We start from the raw sequence: 22,437 nt of genomic DNA, 5'->3' as shown, positions 1-22,437 counted from the left end.
TCAGTGGCCTTTAACCTCACCAGACCTGAAAGTGCAACTGTAAAATCTGCAGGAATTACGTGATGAAATTATTTCAGCATTTTGTGGAATCCAAGCCTCAAAGTGGCCCAACTATGTTTTAAATAAAAACTCAAACGGATATTAGGACAATATGTCACACTCGCTTCTTTAATTTCAGCGCTAAACAGACTAGGCTTCAATACTCTTTATATCTGAGAAGTGGCCTAATATGTTATATTTTGCTTTCTTTACTGATTTATAACCCTTTTTCTGTAATATTTCATTTATGTTAGAAAAGTATACATGTACACATGTAAATGCAGGCTTTCATTCTTGCTAAATTGGAGCTACATTTGATAATTGACTGGGGACCAAAAGCAAGTAGAAGCAGGTGTTGCTTCTCGTCTGGAATGGTAGTATACAGCCACACATGCCAGTAGTGGATTAGACTGAAGACCTTTATTTAACACTGTCTTTTATGTAGCTAACTAATGTTAAATGGCTAGTCTTCTATCACTGGCCTCAGAGCTACACTAAACACATTCAACTCTGAGTGAGCCATGTGTTGTGAGCTTTCTCTCAGCATAAGTGATTGTATTTCTGTTACCTGTTTAGCACTAACTTGCTCTACTGACCTATTTACTGGTTTGACAACATGGATAAGAGATCAAGGTTGCAATGCATAAACACTACTGTAAGCTCAGACAAAGAAGTTCAGTCAGAAGACTGACCTAGCCGGCTAATGCTATGGTGAGTGATTGATCTTCCAAAAATGTTTACATTCAATACTACTTTACTAAATAGTATGGCAGTACATTTATGGCGCTATTATACCAGACATTTCATGAAAGTGTTTTGCAAAGACCACTACCCTCATCACTCAGCTACTGCTTAATTCCAATGCACATTATGTGGAATTTTTCAAAATCGTATATCTTGTGTGCTTAAGTGATCAAATCTTAAAAAATATGGACTCTCCCTAACATGTAAAGCAGGGGTCACCAGCCTTTTTGAAACTGAGAGCTACTTTTTGGGTACCATTAATGTGAAGGGCTACCAGTTTGATACACACGTTTTTCAGTTTGATCTGAAATAACACATTTGCTCAATTTACCTTTTATTATATGTTATTATTAATAATTAATGATATTCATCTATGTGAAGACACTGATCATGTTAATGATTTTTCATAATAAGTATCAACAATGATTTAACAAAGTGGGAAACAGCTATTTTTAGAAAAGGCCCGCGGGCTACTCATGTGGTCTTTGCGGGCTACTTGGTGCCCGCGGGCACCACGTTGGTGACCCCTGATTTAAAGTATTAATTTAGAAGATAGTGGTTTATCAAAGTCACGGTCAAGGTTGATATGAAGCCTACTCTAAGAACACTGGATATGAGATGGGAAAATGAACATGGACCATCAGTTCATCATTAAAAATTCACATCTATGGAAGAACTCTTCAGGCATGTTCTTTGGGAGGAATCCTATCGACCCTGGAGCTGTGAGACTGTGAGTACAATGCCTAGTTGACAAAACAATGTATTAAGATGGGAAATTAGATTTAGTAGCAACAATCTTTTTTTAATATTCCCTCAGATGATCTACATGTAAAATATATACTGTACATTTGAGTGGCAAAACTGTCCATATATATATATATATATATATATATATATATATATATATATATATATATATATATATATATATATATATATATATATATATATATATATATATATATATCCATCCATCCATCCATCCATCTTCTCCCGCTTATCCGAGGCCGGGTCGCGGGGGCAGCAGTCTAAGCAAAGATGCCCAGACTTCCCTCTCCCTAGCCACTTCTTCCAGCTCTTCCAGGGGGACACCAAGGCGTTCCCAGGCCAGCTGGGAAACATAGTCTCTCCAGCGTGTCCTAGGTCTTCCCCGGGGTCTCCTCCCAGTGGGATGCACCCGGAACACCTTCCCAGGAAGGCGTCCAGGAGGCATCCGGAACAGATGCCCGAGCCACCTCAGCTGACCCCTCTCGATGTGGAGGAGCAGCGGATCTACTCTGAGCTCCTCCCGCGTGACCGAGCTTCTCACCCTATCTCTAAGGAATTGCCCAGCCACCCTGCGGAGAAAGCTCATTTCGGCCGCCTGTATCCGGGATCTTGTCCTCTCGGTCATGACCCAGAGCTCATGACCATAGGTGAGAGTAGGAACGTAGATTGACTGGTAAATCGAGAGTTTCGCCTTGCGGCTCAGCTCTTTCTTCACCACGACAGACCGGTACATCGACCGCATTACTGCAGAAGCTGCACCGATCCGTCTGTCAATCTCCCGTTCCACCCTTCCCTCACTCATGAACAAAACCCCAAGATACTTAAACTCCTCCACTTGCGGCAGGAACTCTCCACCAACCTGAAGTGGGCAAGCCACCCTTTTCCAACTGAGGACCATGGCCTCGGATTTGGAGGTGCTGATTCTCATCCCAGCTGCTTCACACTTTGCTGCAAACCGTCCCAGTGCATGCTGAAGGTCCTGGTCTGATGAAGCCAACACGACAACATCATCTGCAAAGAGCAGAGACGAAATCGTGTCGTCACCAAACCGGACACCCTCCGGCCCCTGGCTGCGCCTAGAAATTCTGTCCATAAAAACTATGAACAGAACCGGTGACAAAGGGCAGCCCTGCCGGAGTCCAACATGCACCGGGAACAAGTCTGACTTACTGCCGGCAATGCGAACCAAACTCCTGCTTCAGTCGTACAGGGACCGGACAGCCCTTAGTAAAGGGCCCTGGACCCCATACTCCCGGAGCACCCTCCACAGGCCGCCACGAGGGACACAGTCGAATGCCTTTTCCAAATCCACAAAACACATGTGGACTGGTTGGGCAAACTCCCATGAACCCTCCAGCGCCCTGTAAAGGGTATAGAGCTGGTCCAGTGTTCCACGGCCTGGACTAAAACCACACTGTTCCTCCTGAATCCGAGGTTCTACTATCGGCCGTATTCTCCTCTCCAGTACCCTGGCATAGACTTTCCCAGGTAGGCTGAGAAGTGTGATCCCCCTATAGTTGGAACACACCCTCCGGTCCCCCTTCTTGAAAAGAGAAACCACCACCCCGGTCTGCCATTCCAGAGGCACTGTCCCTGACCGCCACGCGATGCTGCAGAGGCGTGTCAGCCAAGACAGCCCCACAACATCCAGAGACTTGAGGTACTCAGGGCGGATCTCATCCACCCCCGGTGCCTTGCCACCGAGGAGTTTCTTTACTACCTCGGTGACTTCAGCTTGGGTGATGGACGAGAACACCTCTGAGCCCTCAGCCTCTGCTTCCTCAATGGAAGACGTGACGGCGGGATTGAGGAGATCCTCGAAGTATTCCTTCCACCGTCCAACGACATCCCCAGTTGAGGTCAACAGCTCCCCACCTCTACTGTAAACAGCATTGGTAGGGCACTGCTTCCCTCTCCTGAGGCGCCGGACGGTTTGCCAGAATCTCCTCGAGGCCAGCCGATAGTCCTTCTCCATGGCCTCACCGAACTCCTCCCTTCTCCATGGCCTCACCGAACTCAACTCCGAGTTTTTGCCTCGACAACCACCCGGGCTGCAGTTCGCTTGGCCTGCCGGTACCCGTCAGCTGCCTCAGGAGTCCCACAAGCCAACCAGGCCCGATAGGACTCCTTCTTCAGCTTGACGGCATCCCTTACTTCCGGTTTCCACCACCGGGTTCGGGGATTGCCGCCTGGACAGGCACCGGAGACCTTACGGCCACAGCTCCGAGCGGCCGCTTCGACAATCGAGGTGGAGAACATGGTCCACTCGGACTCAATATCTCCAGCCTCCCTCGGGATCCGGTCAAAGCTCCACCGGAGGTGGGAGTTGAAGATCTCTCTGACAGGAGACTCGGCCAAACGTTCCCAGCAGACCCTCACAGTACGCTTGGGTCTGCCGAGTCTGTCCAGCTTCCTCCCCCGCCATCGGATCCAACTCACCACCAGGTTTTGATCAGTTGACAGCTCCGCCCCTCTCTTTACCCGAGTGTCCAAGACATACGGCCGCAGGTCAGATGAAACGACCACAAAGTCGATCATCGACCTACGGCCTAGGGTGTCCTGGTGCCACGTGCACTGATAGACACCCTTATGCTTGAACATGGTGTTCGTTATGGACAAACTGTAACTAGCACAGAAGTCCAATAACTGAACTCCGCTCGGGTACAGATCAGGGGGGCCGTTCCTCCCAATCACGCCCCTCCAGGTGTCACTGTCGCTGCCCACGTGAGCATTGAAGTCTCCTAGTAGAACGACAGAGTCCCCAGTCGGAGCACTGTCCAGCACCCCTCCCAGAGACCCCAAGAAGGCCGGGTACTCTATACTGCCGTTTGGCCCGTAGGCACACACGACAGTGAGAACCCTATCCCCGACCCATAGGCGCAGGGAAACGCAAACCCACACCAGCCCGACGCCTTTCACCATGGGCAACTCCAGAGTGGTGGAGAGTCCATCCTCTCTCGAGGAGTGTGGTTCCAGAGCCCAGGCCGTGCGTAGAGGTGATCCCGACTATCTCTAGTCGGAACCTCTCAACCTCACGCAACTCTCAACCTCACCCTTATATATATATATATATATATATATATATATATATATATATATATATATATATATATATATATATATATATATATATATATATATATAAGATCTCACCTCGTGGGGTCTCAATGATCCTAAGGAAGGTGAGAAATCAGCCCAGAACTACACGGAAGGAGCTGGTCAATGACCTGGAAAAAGCTGGGACCACCGTTTCCAAGGTTACTGTTGGTAATACACTAAGACATCATGGTTTGAAATCATGCATGGCACGGAAGGTTCCCCTGCTTAAACCAGCACATGTCCAGGCACGTCTTAAGTTTGCCAATGACCATTCGGATGATTCAGAGGAGTCATGGGAAAAAGTCATGTGGTCAGATGAGACCAAAATAGAACTTTTGGGTCATAATTCCACTAAACGTGTTTGGAGGAAGAAGAATGATCAGTACCATCCCAAGAACACCATCCCTGCTGTGAAGCATGGGGGTGGTAGCATCATGCTTTGGGGGTGTTTTTCTGCACATGGGACAGGGCGACTGCACTGTATTAAGGAGAGGATGACCGGGGCCATGTATTGCTAGATTTTGGGGAACAACCTCCTTCCCTCAGTTAGAGCATTGAAGATGGGTCGAGGCTGGGTCTTCCAACATGACAATAACCCGAAGCACACAGCCAGGATAACCAAGGAGTGGCTCTGTAAGAAGCATATCAAGGTTCTGCCATGGCCTAGCCAGTCTCCAGACCTAAACCCAATAGAGAATCTGTGGAGGGAGCTCAAACTCCGTGTTTCCCAGTGACAGGCTAGAAACCTGACTGATCTAAATCAGATCTGTGTGGAGGAGTGGGCCAAAATCCCTCCTGCAGTGTGTGCAAACCTGGTAAAAAAAACTACAGGAAACGTTTGACCTCTGTAATTGCAAACAAAGGCTACTGTACCAAATATTAACATTGACTTTCTCAGGTGTTCAAATACTTATTTGCAGCTGTATCATAAAAATAAATAGTTTAAAAATCATACATTGTGATTTCTGGATTTTTTGTCTCTTACAGTGGACATGCACCTACGATGACAATTTCAGACCCCTCCATGATTTCTAAGTGGGAGAACTTGCAAAATAGCAGGGTGTTCAAATAAATTTTTTTCTCATATATATATATATATATATATATATATATATATATATATATATATATATATATATATATATATATATATATATATATATGGTAAATTCCTAGTGTCACTCCAAGTTAAGTGTTGTTTTATTTAAAAAATCAAATAATATATTTTTTGAACAAAATATAATATAATATAAAATAATATAAAATATAAAATATTATATATATATATATATATATATATATATATATATATATATATATATATATATATATGTATATATATATATATATATATATATATATATATATATATATATATATATATAAAATATATATATATATATATATATATATATATATATATATATATATATATATATATATATAAAATTCACTATTATTATTATATATAATTTTTTGTTAACATTTTATTTTAAGACAACAGTTAACTTGGAGGGACACTGGGAATTTACTCTAGCTGAACATTTTGAATACTGTTTGTCCGAGGTCAGTTTTGTTTTTGTGCCTCAATAAAGTGATCAGGGTTTGTCAGCCATATTGTGTGTTAGTGTGTTGCGTTGATTCTATATCACCATGTCTTCCCAGAAATCTTGCGCTAAGGTGCTTCTGCTGAGCATGCTCAGTGTTTAAGCGTGTGGGCACGAGTGTACAGCTCACAGTGTAGTGAGGGTAAAAGCTGGACCGACCCTTGTGTGCCACGCATGTATAACCCACCGCAATACATAATTAGCCGATGTCTGCTGGCCTCTCTGGTTATATATAGTCTTCTAAAGTTTATTTTAATTAATGCCCTCTGCATCACAACACTGTGTCTATGGCAGTAAGCATGGGAGATGGAAAGAAAGAAAGAGAGAGAGAGAGAGAAATATGGGATGGGCTTGGAAAGCAGCAGTGGGTGGGCAGGCGGTGTTAGAGCAATAGAAAAAACACATTTGTGTGTCTCCTATAGGCAGGATCCAATCATGAAAGTACACATGTAAGACTTGGAATTACGGAATTGCAGTTTTAATCTGACAAGTCTGTGATTTTAAGAGCTAATACTTGAGCTCAGTTGAGAGTGTGATACAAGTTTAGGTTTGCTAAAGAGCAATGTTTCTCAGCACATGTTGCACAAGATGGTGGAGAAAAGATCACATGTCCACAAAAATCTCAGCTTCCACACTGTTTTGATATGTTTGGCAAATCCTCTGCTTTGCATAATCATAAAAATACTCTCTCTTTCTCTCTCTCTCTCTCTCTCTCTCTCTCTCTCTCTCTCTCTCACTCTCTCTCTCTCACTCTCTCTCTCTCTCTCTCTCTCTCTCTCTCTCTCTCTCTCTCTCTCTCTCTCTCTCTCTTTCTATCTTTATCTTTATCTATTAATCTGTCTCTCTCATGTGTCTGTGTGTTTTTAAAGAAAAAGAAGGAAAGATCTAGAGAGGTTGAAATACTGGAATATGTCTGGGATCTTTTTCCGCTCTCGCTCTCTTCCCCAGATGTGTTTCTCCCATGGGGACACTCTGACCCTCTGACGAGACTTCCAGCTGTACAGCAGCCAAGTAGCTACAGCTGCTTCCAATATGCATAGATTTGCAGCAGGGTGTGTGTGTGTGTGTGTGTGTGTGTGTGTGTGTGTGTGTGTGTGTGTGTGTGTGTGTGTGTGTTTTGTGTTATCGCTCTAGCATAGATTCAGCAAAGACAGTTATTTAAAAACTAAACTCGTTTTTACATTCTCGCACATAGTTTTACAACGATGCCTACAATACACTTGACACTAATGTGTGCGTGCGCGCGTGTGTGCGTGTGCACGTACTTCTATGTTGTCATACCCAGAACAAAAATAAATCCTTTTCTGTTTCTATTGAACAGAAAAGGTATATGGTGCTTAAAAATGCCTAAACCCACCAATTATAAAACAACAAAAAACTGATACAAAAGCTTTTTGTATGCCAATGTAATTTCTATATTTGTTTTAGAAGTATATCTGTCTGATAATCATGATTTATTTGTTTTGGCAAATCAGCTCTGCAGGTCAGATTGCCTGTTGCTTGAAAGAAAATCTCAATATAATAATTGTATATATTGATTATAATAAAATGAATAACTATTTTTAAATAGATTAACTACGGAAACCCCAATGCTGCACTTCAAATTAATAGCAATAATTAATGCATTTAGCTGAATAATCATTTGTTAATTTATAAGTAGGAAAATACCACAGAATCAGATCTAAGTCATTTTCACACTTCAACTATGAGAAGCACAAACTGGACCCTCCCATCCCATCCCCCCCTTTTTATGATTGTTGTTATGCCTCATTTTGCAGACACTGTCTGAACTTAGAAGAAGAAATACCAATCACCAGTTAATGAGTTCACATATGATATATATTTATTAGTTGGATTGAATATTATGATGAATGACTAATAAGTTTCATTGAAATTATTAATAAAATGTAAGCTTATAGAACACATTTCATGCTATAAACAGAAGCAGAAATGTCATCAGGAAAATATTTTGGCAAATAAACAAATAAGCATCTTCACTTTATTTTTAAAACCTGAAAACTCTGAGTGTACTACAATTTACCTAAACCATTAAACACTGTTGACAAAACAATAATAATAAAAAAATGTATATATATTTTTTTTAACTACCTGCAAACCCCTTTCCTCCATATGACTTTTTCTTTATGGTAAACCCATATATATATATATATATATATATATATATATATATATATATATATATATATATATATATATATATATATATATATAATTTTCTTTTAAGGACATAATGGACAGAGCTACACAGTTCTGTTGTGGCTGATAATGAAGTTCAATTCTGGCCCAGAAAGAAGTAAAAAAAAAAAAAAATGAATGTAAGATTATTGGACGTCAAGAAAAATATTCATTTGTTTATATTTGCAACATATTATATTACTACCTTTATTTAAGTATTCCTTTATGATAATTAATTTTGATACAAAAGAAAAAAAAACATGAACATTTAAATACTGAAATCAGATTGTAACATGCTGCTATTAATAAACGGCAATAATAAAGTAGATTAATTAGAATCTTTTGAAAATTTAGCATTTTTAAAGATAAGAAAGACAGAAGAAAACATGTCATTTTTCTATTCCAGTGTCTCATTCCTGATAGAGAGATGGCAGCCCTAGATCTGTTTCCTGTAGGGAAGAGATGTGTTTATTCTGGAAAAACTTCTGAGTCTGCAGCTTTCTCGCCTTGTCCTGTGGTCCAACCCGGACATGTCTGCCCAGCTGGATGCCGATGATCACTTTGTAGGAGATTGTCATTGCAAATTATCTCTTCCACAGGCATACCAAACAGATTTATAAATAAAAAATATTTTTTCTTCATGTAAATGTCAGTTATGATATGATATACAGTATTGAGTTATAATCTAAAAATAAAACAAATTAAAATAGTTTAATAGAATGTTTAAATTTTTTTATATATATCCTCTATAGATAGAATAGAAATATATGACCGTTTTGACCTTCTTGTGGATTTTTGGCCATAACTAAAGCCGCTGTGGTTAATGTATAGAAAGATTTAGATGTATGTCTTAAATAAATGCATTAATGATGAAGTGAACTGGAGGTTCTCACAAGGATAAGTTAAAGTATGTAAAAACTTTAAGGAATCCTTAATGTGTGGAATTCAAGCAGTGGCAGATCTGTAAAAGTAATCGGAGCTTCTTTTTTTTGCTCCCAGCTTCTTTCTTATTTGGTAAGAAAAAAAGAAATTGTTTTTGCTGTTTGAAAAGTGGGTGGAAGAGACCTAACCTTTTTCTTATTCCTTATGCTGGAATGATTTCAATTACTGTGGAATGCTGATCATCTCTTTCTTGTACTCTTTAAAATATTTAAGTATCTTCTGCCTTTCATCTAGGTATTTTTTCTCTCTTGGGGTAAATCTTTAGCAGACTTTTCAATGCTTTGTGAAGATTTTGAAGACTAAACACTGCTTATTTTAAGCACACAGTATGCCTCATGTTTTCACATATTTATTTGAGAGCATGAGGCATACGACACTGCTGAGATGCTTGTGGTTGAGAAATGACCTGCTTCTTGTGACTTTTTCTACTGTTCTCATATTCACTTTTTCCATGTCCATCCTCAGCCTAATCACTTCTCTCCTGTTGCACTCTTCCACAAAATATAGAAAATAAAGCTGATACTTCATTGGTACTGTAACACAAACGTGTGTATGTGTGTGCGTGTATATATATATATATATATATATATATATATATATATATATATATATATATATATATATATATATATATATATATATATATATATATATATATTTTTTTTTTTGCCATGTGTTTATGTTTTACTCTTAATCCATTCTACCTCTATCACGTCTTCCATTTTTCACAGAATCATCTGACTCTGACCTAAGATCAGCTCTTCCTCCAGGCCTCCAAATTAAGCTAGTCACAGACATCACCATCTGATCTCAGATCAGTGTGTTCTTCTGCTGTATGTGGTATGTCCACTCCCATTCCTTGCCTCTGCTTGAACCCAGTACCCTTCCCCCTCTATAAAGACTGGCTATATATACACACACACGCACGCACGCACACACACACACACACACACACACACACACACACACACTTATGGCTCAGAGATAACTGTATCAGAAGGATAAATAGATTAGCTTTATGTGTGTTATGATTATGGTGATGGTGCAAAGGGCATTCACATGCACAAACTCTTTTCTTCTTGCAACCCTGAGCATGCAGTTCCATGGCATAATGTAAATTTACTTCTTTAGGGATGCACAACAAGCCCAGAAGAGGGCAGCATACCTTACTCCCAGCTCCACGATGCTGGCATTGTACTTTTACAAATGAAATTCTTGCTTAATTTGTCATCTTTTTTTTTAATGATACAACAAAGGAAATATTGAAAGTAGAGATTTATTAGACCTTAATAAGGTATATCTCATAAGGTACATCACAAAGAATTAACCTCAGTTGGTGAAGAGTTCACAGGTCCAAGTAAAAGCTCAAACGACTGATCAAATTTCAGAGGACTTGGAGATAGCAGAGAGAAATAGATAGAAGGAGGATGAGGGGAAAGAGAAAGAGAAAGGAGGAGGATATGGAAAGCAAAGGATGAGCAAGGATGAAAACTGGAGAATGGAGAAGGGAAGCCAAGGAAGCTCAGCTCTCTTTAATTTGGAATGTGGATTTGTCTGCTGTCTGGAGAAGTGCAGAAGATTCCAATGCGGTGCTTTCTTTTTTACCTCATTTGCCTTCGTCTATTTCTTTAGACAAGAAATAAACATTAAAATGTCAGTCTGATGCACTGCTTGTGTATTGGCATGTTGTAAAAGGCGTAGTGATCCCAGTGTAATGAAGCACAGTAATTATTCAGCAATGTGCATACAAAAAACATAATTTTCCCTTCTTTATCCTCTACATATTATTATTATTATTATTATTATTATTATTATTATTATTATTATTATTATTATTAATATTATTATTATTATTAACATCCATATGAGCCTTGCATGGTCTGAGCACTCACTAAGTCACTGCATAAACCTACAAAAACACACACATTATTAGGTGGTCTGTGTCATGCTGTGGGTCCATCAAACCAGCTGATTTGTTCTGACTCAAATATTGCTGAGGTTGTGATACAGCAATTGAGTGTGAAATGAGGCTGATTAATTGGGTAAGAAAGTGGAAAGCCTGGCTATAGATCTTTTAGAGGGGATCTTTTAGTGGACAGTGATATATACATTGGTTTTTGCCCCTGCTTGTCCCTATGTGTTGTCTTTGATCTTTTTTCATGTGGTGCTGCTGCCAGGACCTTTACAGGTACTGTAAGAGATCACCCTAAACAGATTTTCCATGGTACCTAAGAAATTTGTCTAAAAGTATTTTGTATAAGTTGTATAATTATCACCATGTTAAAATGCTAAACACTGTTTTTTTGCTTATCCTGGGAGACTTTTAACAGTATTATACTAGACATCATTTTATTCCAGCACATTTAGTAAGGTTTGTCTTTTCTCAATATGACAATACATTATAAAAATAAAGCCCTACTCTTGTGCAGTGACTATCCCACTATAAAAATCGAACTACCCACTGTTGCCTCTGGTTTATGTGATCTGAAAAAGGATTAATTAAGCCTAAATGTGATCTCATTGTATTTGACTTTATCATTTCATTGGTTTTATACTTTTCCAACCCACAGCAACAGAAAATCATTATGCCCGTTTCTATCTATCTATCTATCTATCTATCTATCTATCTATCTATCTATCTATCTATCTATCTATCTATCTATCTATCTATCTATCTATCTATATATATATATATATATATATAGAGAGTACTGGTTTTTAGACTTTCGTATCAATTTGCTATTTTCAAATAAACTTTCTCTTTGTTTTGACTGTGCAGATGACAAAGCAGAGGTTATTCATGAATCTGTTCATTGTATTTGGGTTTGAAAAGACTGCAGCACTTTAATAGGGGACAAAAAAGCGCTCCTGAAAGGAGAACAGGCTGATTAAAGAACTTGAGCTATGCTGCAGACAGGTAGGGACAGGCAAAGAGGCAAGCTACACAAACTGAGGCTAGAGAAAAAGAGAGGAAGATATTTAAGTAATATGTGGCATGCAAGTTTGCGGTGGGGAAAATTTTTTTTTGTGTATAAATATGTATATAATAAATGTATAATAAGGGCTTATCTTACTTGGAGAATAGAAATAAAAGGGAATTCCTGAATCTTTCTTTATTACAAACAAGGGGGAATATGCAGGCAAATAATATGAGCAATGAATAAACTAGCCCATGCAGATTAATAAGATTTGATCTTGAGCTGTGTGTGGAGTCTCAAGTGCACTCGCTGTATTGGCATGGATTTCCTCAGGGTTCTTTGGTTTCCTCCCACTTCCCAAAAACAATAGGTAGTCTGACTACTGGTACTTGCTACCAGCAATACTGGCCAAGACAAAGCAAATAATAAAAATGGATCAGTAAATAATGTAAAAATTGGTAGTGGTAGAGTGCAGTATATAGAAGGCATAGAAATTATATATGTATCATATTTATCAGAGTATACTTGAAATGCTTGAAATACTATGAAATGAAATAATACACACTGAATTTCTTACTATTTTCTCACATCTGCTAACATCTTTTAGAATAGTCCCAATCGATATTTAATCATCTTTTTTATTTTTCTTATCCAGAAAGTTCACTTTGTGTGGAGCTAAGCTCTATCCCCCTCTTCTGTTTGTGAGGAAGAATGGTATAACTTACAAGGGGCTCACAAAATGGCTGTTGGCACGTCACGACTGGTCTCTGTTTGGACGGCACGACACGAAATGTGTGGAATGGTCGAAGATTCTATGCTTTTAGAGTTATAAACAGCTCCTTCCCCCTGCTGGTCTGTGCTGCACTCACTGACGTTTCCCTGAACCCCTTCTTGTCTTGTAGTTATGCTTATATATGAATATTTACTTTATGATTTTTAAAGAATTTGTCATCTAGTCAGATCTCTTAAATTTGCAAATAACTTTTAGCATTGCCCAATTGCAAAGTATCAGAGAAATGCATTTATTTGTTGTTTAAAGTGTATTTAATTAGATACATACAATGCCAAGAGTGAGAAGTGTAGACTAGAATAGATAAGTCCATATTTCATTATAATTTATTATCATTTTCAAATAGTAGTGTTTTCTCCAACTGTCCAATGAAATAATAAATAACTATTATGCACAACTGTGGTTAATATAATTTGTAAAAATCATGTTTTTTACTCATCAATCTCTGCTTTAACATGAAGATACAACTGAACCTCTATTTCGAAAGAAATTTTTTTTAATGATGCTAATATGAGCAGTCTTCAGTGTGAGTACACTGTCTCTCCTACAAGGTTTACTAAGTGCTCAAAACAGTTCATTCCAGAACATAGGAAAGACAAGATTTATGAAAAAACAAAATGGAAGACATTTTTAATTCTTTTGTCTTTACTTTAGCTCTCTCTCTCTCTCTCTCTCTCTCTCTCTCTCTCTCTCTCTCTCTCTCTCTCTCTCTCTCTCTCTCACTCACTCACTCACTCACTCTCTCTTACTCTCTCGCTCAATAGAAATCAGCTGCAAGACATGTGTCTGCTTTCTTCCACTCCCCTATTCTTGAGTTCGACCCCAGGACAACCCATTCACTCCACCCTTTCTGAATATTTTTCCTTTTCCTCTCAAGCTTTCTTTCCTCATATTCTGGCAAGCACCCAATGTTGATGTGGCAGTCAGTTAGATGAGTCTTTTCTAAAAGGAGAGAGAAAGAATGATATAAAGTAAGGCAGTGACAAAGAGGAATATAAGTTACTGCTGCCATTTGCATGAATGCTTTTCTGATGTTTGATTTGCTCTCTAATATTTTGACCAGGGACACCAATCTAAATGACTTTTCCAACACATAACTTTTCCAACACATATGACACATAAATTATATTTAAATATGAATAAAAAAAACAACCTGAACAAGTAGTCATTATATTTCTCCTCATATTATCTAATGTCTTGAGAACAGTAACAGATATTTCAGATTATAAGCAGATAAACTTTCCTCAACAATACTACTTGAAACAAAGTGAGATAATTAAGTGCTTGGTGGCCAGACCATCACCAGATGGAAAAACAGACAGTTACAAAATTAATGTAATATTAAAACCTATGGTCAGTTTTAAGAACAATTATATTTTAATCATGTTTAAATTATATCATTGATATTGGTAACTGTTTCTAAATAAGTAATTAATAATACATAGCAAAAGCACTGATCAGTCACAACATTAACTCCACCTGCCTAATGTTATGTAGGTCCTCCTTGTGAGAACTAAAGGCTCTGACCCATTATGGCCTGTACTCCAAAAGACCTCTGAAGGTGTGCTGTGATATCTGGCACTGAGACATTAGGAGCAGATCCTTTCTATAAAACTTCTATTAAATGCAATGTGGCACTTCCTTGGATCAGGATTGTTTGTCCAGCACAACCCACATATGCTCTATCTAATTTAGCAATTCAATCTTGAACTTTGTCATGTACTTCAAACTATTCCTAAACAATCTTTGTCAGGGAGCATTACCTTGCTACACCGGGCCACTGCCTTTGAGGTGTTCTGCTGCCATCTTGGTCTATAGAAATGTTTAGGTAGGTGGTATGTGTCAAAGTAACATTCACCTGAATGCCAGTATCCTCAAGATGCCTCCAATATTTTGCTGTCCATATGATGTTAAAGAAAATGTGATTAATTAGATAAGGCCACTTACATCCAGTGTCGCAGTGGTCCAGTTTTGATGTTCATGTACTAATTGTGAGTGTTTTTAAAGGTGGACAGGTTTCAGTATGAGCACACTGACTGATATACAGCTATATAACCTCATCATTAACAAGTTGCAATGCATTGTGTCTTTACACCTTTCTATCAAAGCTAGCAATCTGTGCTACAGCAGCTCTTCTATAGGATCAGATTTAATTAGCATTTCTTATATCCATGAGTCTAGGGTGCTCATGGGCCTGTCACTGGCTATTCAGTTGAACGCTTTTGGTATTTACCAACCACTAAATACATAGAAAACCCAATAAAACCTGCTGGTATAGACCACATTAACTTTAAAATCTTTTCACTGGCTGCTAAATTAACTTTTAGAGCACAAATGTAATAAACTTAAAATCAGAGCAATGTAATTGGATTCTAATGTCTAGAACATTCCAATCTATTAAAGTAGATATTGGACTGAGTTGCATTTGTGAATTTTTCATCGATGTATTATCGATTGGCTGTGACAAAATTACAAAAATATTGAATGGTTTTGACATGTATTGGTTTTGAAGATTAAAACCTAGCTGTTTTCTTTTAGTGACTGACCTCTGTTTTAGCCAAAATGCTAGATGAAACCTTCTAAATCTAAGATAATGCTAAAGCTGTGCTGTCGGATTATGAGGTAAATGTGGTTCCTGATCACTTTTTTCTCTTTCTCTCTGAGAAAGAAACAGCTTGAGAACAGAGAGAATATGGGTGGGGGGAAAAGACAGAAAAAAGAAGCAGTGTATAAAAGTCCATCCTGCAGCCACTCATCTATCAGCTCCAGTACTGACCAATAGAGAAGCTACAGAACTTTGCAGGACTCCACCTACCAAAAATTAAACTTGGCAAGAAAGAAGACTCTTTTCCTTCCCTCATCCCCATTTGAAGTGGAATGCACTGTAAAGTAATTAAATGGGAATGATTATACTTATTCACAACAAAGATATCAATATATTAGTTGATTATATGTTTTAAAGCGGTTGTGTGCATTAGTATTAACCATGGTATTCTTTTTGTTCTGAAACAAAGAATGTAAAAAAAAAAAAAGCCCAAACAAATAAAAGCCAAAATCCTAGTCGTTACACTAAAACTAAGTTGTGAATTTGTTCTTGTTACTTCAAACACCATATCCAAAAATGCACTTCTGTACATCCAAACCTTGTATTTTCCTTTTTTAGTCTCATGAACCTTAACATTACCACTAGGGGGCTAACTCATAGATGAACAGCTTTAGATCTTCCAGTTCACCCACATGTCCAGTTACAATCCATTCTCTTGATAAGTAAATGGAGTGGAATTTTTACTTACTATAAAAACAAGCACTGATGCACGATTGCTAATTTTTGCACTTCTGGTAGATGCCAAACTGCATTTCGTTGCTGTGTACCTGAACTATGCAATGACAATAAAGTTCTATCTATCTATCTATCTATCTATCTATCTATCTATCTATCTATCTATCTATCTATCTATCTATCTATCTATCTATCTATCTATCTATCTATCTATCTATCTATCTATCTATCTATCTATCTATCTATCTATCTATCCATCCATCCATCCATCCATCCATCCATCCATCCATCCATCCATCCATCCATCCATCCATCCATCCATCCATCCATCCATCCATCTATCTATCTATCTATCTATCTATCTATCTATCTATCTATCTATCTATCTATCTATCTATCTATCTCATATCAGTTTAAATGGCTGTTTCACTGTTTAACAATTAATTATCATTTTGAATTTGCCAAAGATAAATAAATAAATAAATAAATATTCTTTGATTTGACGGAATAGCACATGACTCTTGGCAGAATCAGATGATGGGAAAACTAAGAAAACATATATTTCTTTCCAAGGGATTTCCTTGAAGCGACATGGAAGAATGAAGTTTCTGACTAGTTTCTACTAAACTTCATTCTCTGAACTTTATATTACATTATCGTTTAACTTATTAAAATACTTTACTGATTCACATTCATGGCCTTCTGTCACAGTGACCCATTCTCTCATGTATATCAGTATACAGTCCTGCCACGCTGGCTGATAAACACAAAGCAGCAGACTCTTAACTCATTAAAATGTTTTTAATGGAGATCGCTCCTGTGTGTTTCCAATCAGCGATCGTTTCCACCGGGTTGGAAAGTCGTAAAAAGGCCCATCGCGCCATCTTACCTGTTTCTTTACCTTCTGCTGCCTATTATCGCACCAGGATTTAATAAGAGAGTTTATGGGGAGTTGGGTTCCGTAGGCATGGAAGTGTCCTTGGGCACCTTTGAAGTCTCCTGCTAAAGACTGTGAGTAAAAGACATCAGTTCCAGCCCAAGCCCTAATCAAGGTCCTCGTTTGGGTCAGGTAATGAAGGCATTTGCTTATATTAGGGATCACAAAAGATCACAAAAATTCCTCCAGGCCCAGAGGCCAGTACGAACCTCATACAGTGTTAATGAGGCACTCATCTTGCTAATGTAGTCTTCAAGTCTTTAGGATTCTAAGGATAAACATTGGTTAAACTTGAGTTTAATGTCTTCAATCCATTACTATAAATGCAACCCCTAATATTAATAGTTTATCATTAAGATTAGACAATAGACCTGATTCTTTTAGTCAAATGCTGCTGTAAATTAAAGTGTTATTCAAGGGAGTGAAAAGATTTTGGTTATAGAGTATAATCTGATTAATGACATGAACCTTTGAACAGCAGGTCTTGTATTTCTGCTTTCCGTATTCTGTATTCATTGTTTTACTTACAATCTAACAGATATGATATAATGAGAATACAAATTTCTTTTGAGCAGCATATAAGATCCTTTAGCACTTATAGCTCATATAATCAGCTAAAATAATAGAGTTGCTAACTGTAGCTAAATTTCAGTGCTGGCATGTATACATTTACTGGTTACCTTTTCCACAGAGGCAAGGGATTTTGTTTCCCAATACTGTACCATTTCAATCCCTCCCAAAGGTTCCTAAATCCCTCGCTATTCATTTAACAGCTTAATTCCCTACTGGTTCCTGGAACACTATCAAACCAACCAAAAGCCCCCAAACCCCAATTAACCCACCAGGACACCCAGCATGCCCAGTCTCCTGAGGCCTTGATCCTAGGGTTTTTAAAACAAAAAAAGGGGTTGTAGTCATAAAATTGAGGTAATTCACAAAAGAACCCTGGTACATTCTGCATGATCCACTATTGTAAGAAGGCTCAACATGTGTCCATATGCACACTAACACACATGTACAGCAGTAAAAAAAAATGCAGTTCATGTGTTTCCTCCAGCATGATGCTAATTATTGCACAGCTCTTCAGCAATGAGGAATTTGTTAAAAGTGGAAAATGTGCTGTATGTGATTTTATTGCATACATTGTTCTACTTTAAGCTTTATATTTATTTGGTAAGAAAATATCACCATTACTCACCAACTTACATTGGTCAAAGTAATGATTTTTGACTGTGTAGGCAGAGGCAAGGGCAAATAATATTTATTTCAACTGTGCAAAAGTACAAATAAAAAGACAATTAATCAAAAATGAAGTAACAAAGAAACCATATTGTGAGCAGGAAGACACAGACTGTGGACAATAACAACAACCATGGAAAGATAATTGGGAGACAATTAGTGAGACTTATACACTTGTGCTAATGACAAGACAACATGATTCAGATGCAAAGATCACGAGATGAGGGTACAGTGACTCATGGAGACCATATTCCAGTGCTATAATCCAGACATGTTGTTTGCCCAAGCGCAAAATTAGTTGATCTGTTGAACCTAAAACTGGACAAACATGGGAGGTATATTTGTACATTTATACATTTATTAAAGGTAACTCTACCACTATTAATCTACAACTAAAGGCAATTGCAATCGGGCTAAAAAGATACATTTGCTTAATGTTCTGCAGCTAAATTGTTAGATTTCATATTGTAGCAGTAAACAGCATAATTATATTTTGCACTTTCTTTTATTCCCCAACAAGGAGTTTTATGTCTTTAACAGAAGTGAAAAGATATAAAATCAGAGGGGAACAGATGTTTAATACAGTACATACTTCAAGCATAGTAGTTTGTCTTTGTAGAACTCAGATATTTAATTGGTATAGAAATGAGGGGAACTCCAGATTATAGTTTATTTATTAAAACTTTTTACTTAACTTATCTGCTTAATATCCTTATAATCTCAAAGAAGAGGTTTATTTATTATTGAAATGATGGAGCTAGCTATTCATGATAACTGAGAAATCTGTGCGCATGTGTGTTTTTATAACTTGCCAAAAACACTAAACTGCCCATAAGTATGTGTGTGTGTATGTGTGTGTGTGTGTGTGTGTGTGTGCACGTGTGTGTGTGTGTGTGTGTGTGTGTGTGTGTGTGTGTGTGTGTGTGTGTGTGTGTGTGTGTGTGTGTGTGTGTGTGTGTGTGTGTGTAGGTGTAGGTGTAGGTGTGTGTGTGGGTGTGTAAGAGAGTGTGACTTGTGTCCCATCCAGGATGCATTCCTGCCTCATGCCCAGTGTTCCCTGGGATAGAATTGCTCTCTTTCTTTCCCTCTTTCAATTTTTCTTTCCCCTCTGTTCTTGTCTCATATTCTACTCCACTGATGGCCAGAGAGAGAAAAGGAGACAGAGAGGAGCGTACACGAGACTGGTGGTCAGAGCAGTTCAGGGTTGGTTGTCTACACTGTAATCTGCATGAGACTGAGAGGTCCAGCCACGTCTGCATAGCCTCTCATTTCAGTTTATTTTCAGCTCTTTACTGGTTGGTCTGACCCTACTTCAGCCAAGACAAAGAGAAGGCCTTAACAATTTGTTTCTATTCCATTTCAGGGCCTCTGACAGGCTCAGGCAATCGCCTACTTCAGTCTCCAGTCACACGACTTCAAACATTTTGGCTATTTTCTCACTGTATGAGGTTGATGAGTGCTTTTGAGTTTGAGACTAAGTTTAGGGGAACTATGCAGCATATACTGGAGAGAGAGGGGGGGAGAGAGAGAGAGAGAGAGAGAGAGAGAGAGAGAGAGAGAGAGAGAGAGAGAGAGAGAGAGAGAAAGAGCGAGAAAAAGAGAGAGAGAAAGAGAGAGAGAGAGCGAGAGAGAGAGAGCGAGAGAGAGAGAGAGAGAGAGAGAGAGAGAGAGAGAGAGAGAGAGAGAGAGAGAGAGAGAGAGAGAGAGCGAGAGAAAGCGTATATATTGTATCTTCATAATATACTTTAACATAATAGACCCAGTTCATATAAGCCCTTGAGGATTCCCTTTCGACAGTAGATTTGTAAAAACCTAGAGCTGTGAATTTTCCAAAATACTTGGATTAGACTCAAAATTATTGATTGAACTCATTTAGTTATCCATGATCATAGTCACAATCTGGAATTAGCTGCTCTTTCTTCATTATTAAGTGTGTATTAGCAGCTATAGCTGCTGAATCAATTGTTGCATTTTGAAAAGGAGGTAACACGAAGAACCAGGTTTATATGAACGACTGCTAAACCACAGACTGAATTCAAGCATAACATTTTCAAATAGCTGTAGAGACATTTTACTACTCAGACTTCTTTTGTGGGCTCTATTCTGAAGAAAGAAAAGTTAAATCTAATCTAAGGACCTAAATGTAAAATATAATGTAAAATGTTAATCATCATCATGACTATTATTATTTATTTATTTATTTATTTATTTATTTATTTATTTATTTATTTATTTATTTACTTATTAATTTATTTTAATTAATATCAGAGGTCACCATGCTATATAAAAGATATAGACAGTCAGATCTGCTGTTACTGACATATAACTAAACATATAACCATCACATATAACTAAAGTCATATTTTTCCTCTCCTCAGTGTTGCCTTCAGGATTGATAATTAAAATGAATTATGAGACAGAACAAACATGCACTGATTTGCAGTTTTCATATGTTTTGAAGTACTGTATGTGTGTTTACAATAACCTGAAGCAGTAGGAAAAACAGAAGGTGGGATAATTGGTGCCAGTGAAAGAGGATGGCGATTTACAGAAGGCTGATACTTGCATGTAATGACCACCTGTGTGCTGAGGTCCAGGTGTGTGCGGTAGTAAAGAGAGGGGTCCACCGCTCAAACCCCAAAACCTACAGTTAACACAAGAATGTTTTTTTTTTTTTTTTTTACAGAGACATCCAAAGATTACATGAACAGTTCCATAAATACTGAGAAAGCAAAGGCATAAATAGGATTACCATAAAAAAAATTACATTTAATAAAAAAGAACTTTCCTTTATAACTTATATAAATATTATTTTGTGTTACATATATAAAATGGTAAACATACAGTAATGTTAATTGAAATGTGCATGCTTTCTTCAACAGCCAACAAACTATAAACGGCAAACTTGACTTACAGTATACATTCATCAAGAACTGAAAAAAGAGAAGCCTAACAGACAGATTATCTGTTTCTCTGGCAGGTGTGAAGAACTGGCAAGAGCTGCAAATGTCAAGAAAAATAGCAAAGCCAGGATCTTTCCATTATTAATATCATACACTCTAAATCCTTTTTAACAAATGGAGGTGATGATATAAAAGCTATGCTCTTTCTCTTTTCAGTTTGTTATAACAGTATACATATGTTTGCAATTCATGATTATTTTACTTTTAAATAAAATCAATAATTTTACTCTCGGACCATTATGGGTTACAGTATCTTTTGAGGTGTTTGACTGCTAAAAGTGTTGCAAGACGATAATAAAAATGTATAAGCTGTGTTTTTGCCAGGCTCAGAAAATATAATTAAATGGTCTCTGTGTGTATAAGAATCAAAACAAAAAGATTTCTGATAAAAAGACACTACTGTAAAGAGAACAAGGTGTTTAGCAGGAGCAGCTTGTTTGACCATTAATGTTATTGGGACAAGATGATATTAATAAATATCACTTGACAGCAGCTCTGCCATTCACTGTGCCAATTGTTTTGTTATCTCTGACATCTCTTGACACTAATAAATGTGCCTTCCTTGTTAAGAAATGGACTTTAGATGCATATTTCTTCCAAAGTCAAAGCTTTATTTTAGTTTTAAGTATTTCTAAGCAAATTAAGCCAATGTAATGCTTTCTGACTGCTAATGATTGCACTCAAAAAGCTAATTATCAGCCTAGCAACAGTAGTTATTTTGTGAGGGTCAGGTGGCAGAGATGGGTATGAGTAGAATTCAGGAGTCTTATTGCAGCTTGAAAGCAAAATGCAATATTAAATCCAAAACAGTGTCAAAATCCAGGCAGGAGTCAGACAGTATGCAAACAACATAAAGATCAAGATGGGAGAACCAGATACAGGATCGGAAAAACAAACTAGAAAAAAAATACACCC

This window comes from Silurus aristotelis, assembly GCF_946808225.1.
Source record: "Silurus aristotelis genome assembly, chromosome: 17".
Classification (NCBI taxonomy): Eukaryota; Metazoa; Chordata; class Actinopteri; order Siluriformes; family Siluridae; genus Silurus; species Silurus aristotelis.
This window is presented reverse-complemented; position numbering follows the sequence as displayed.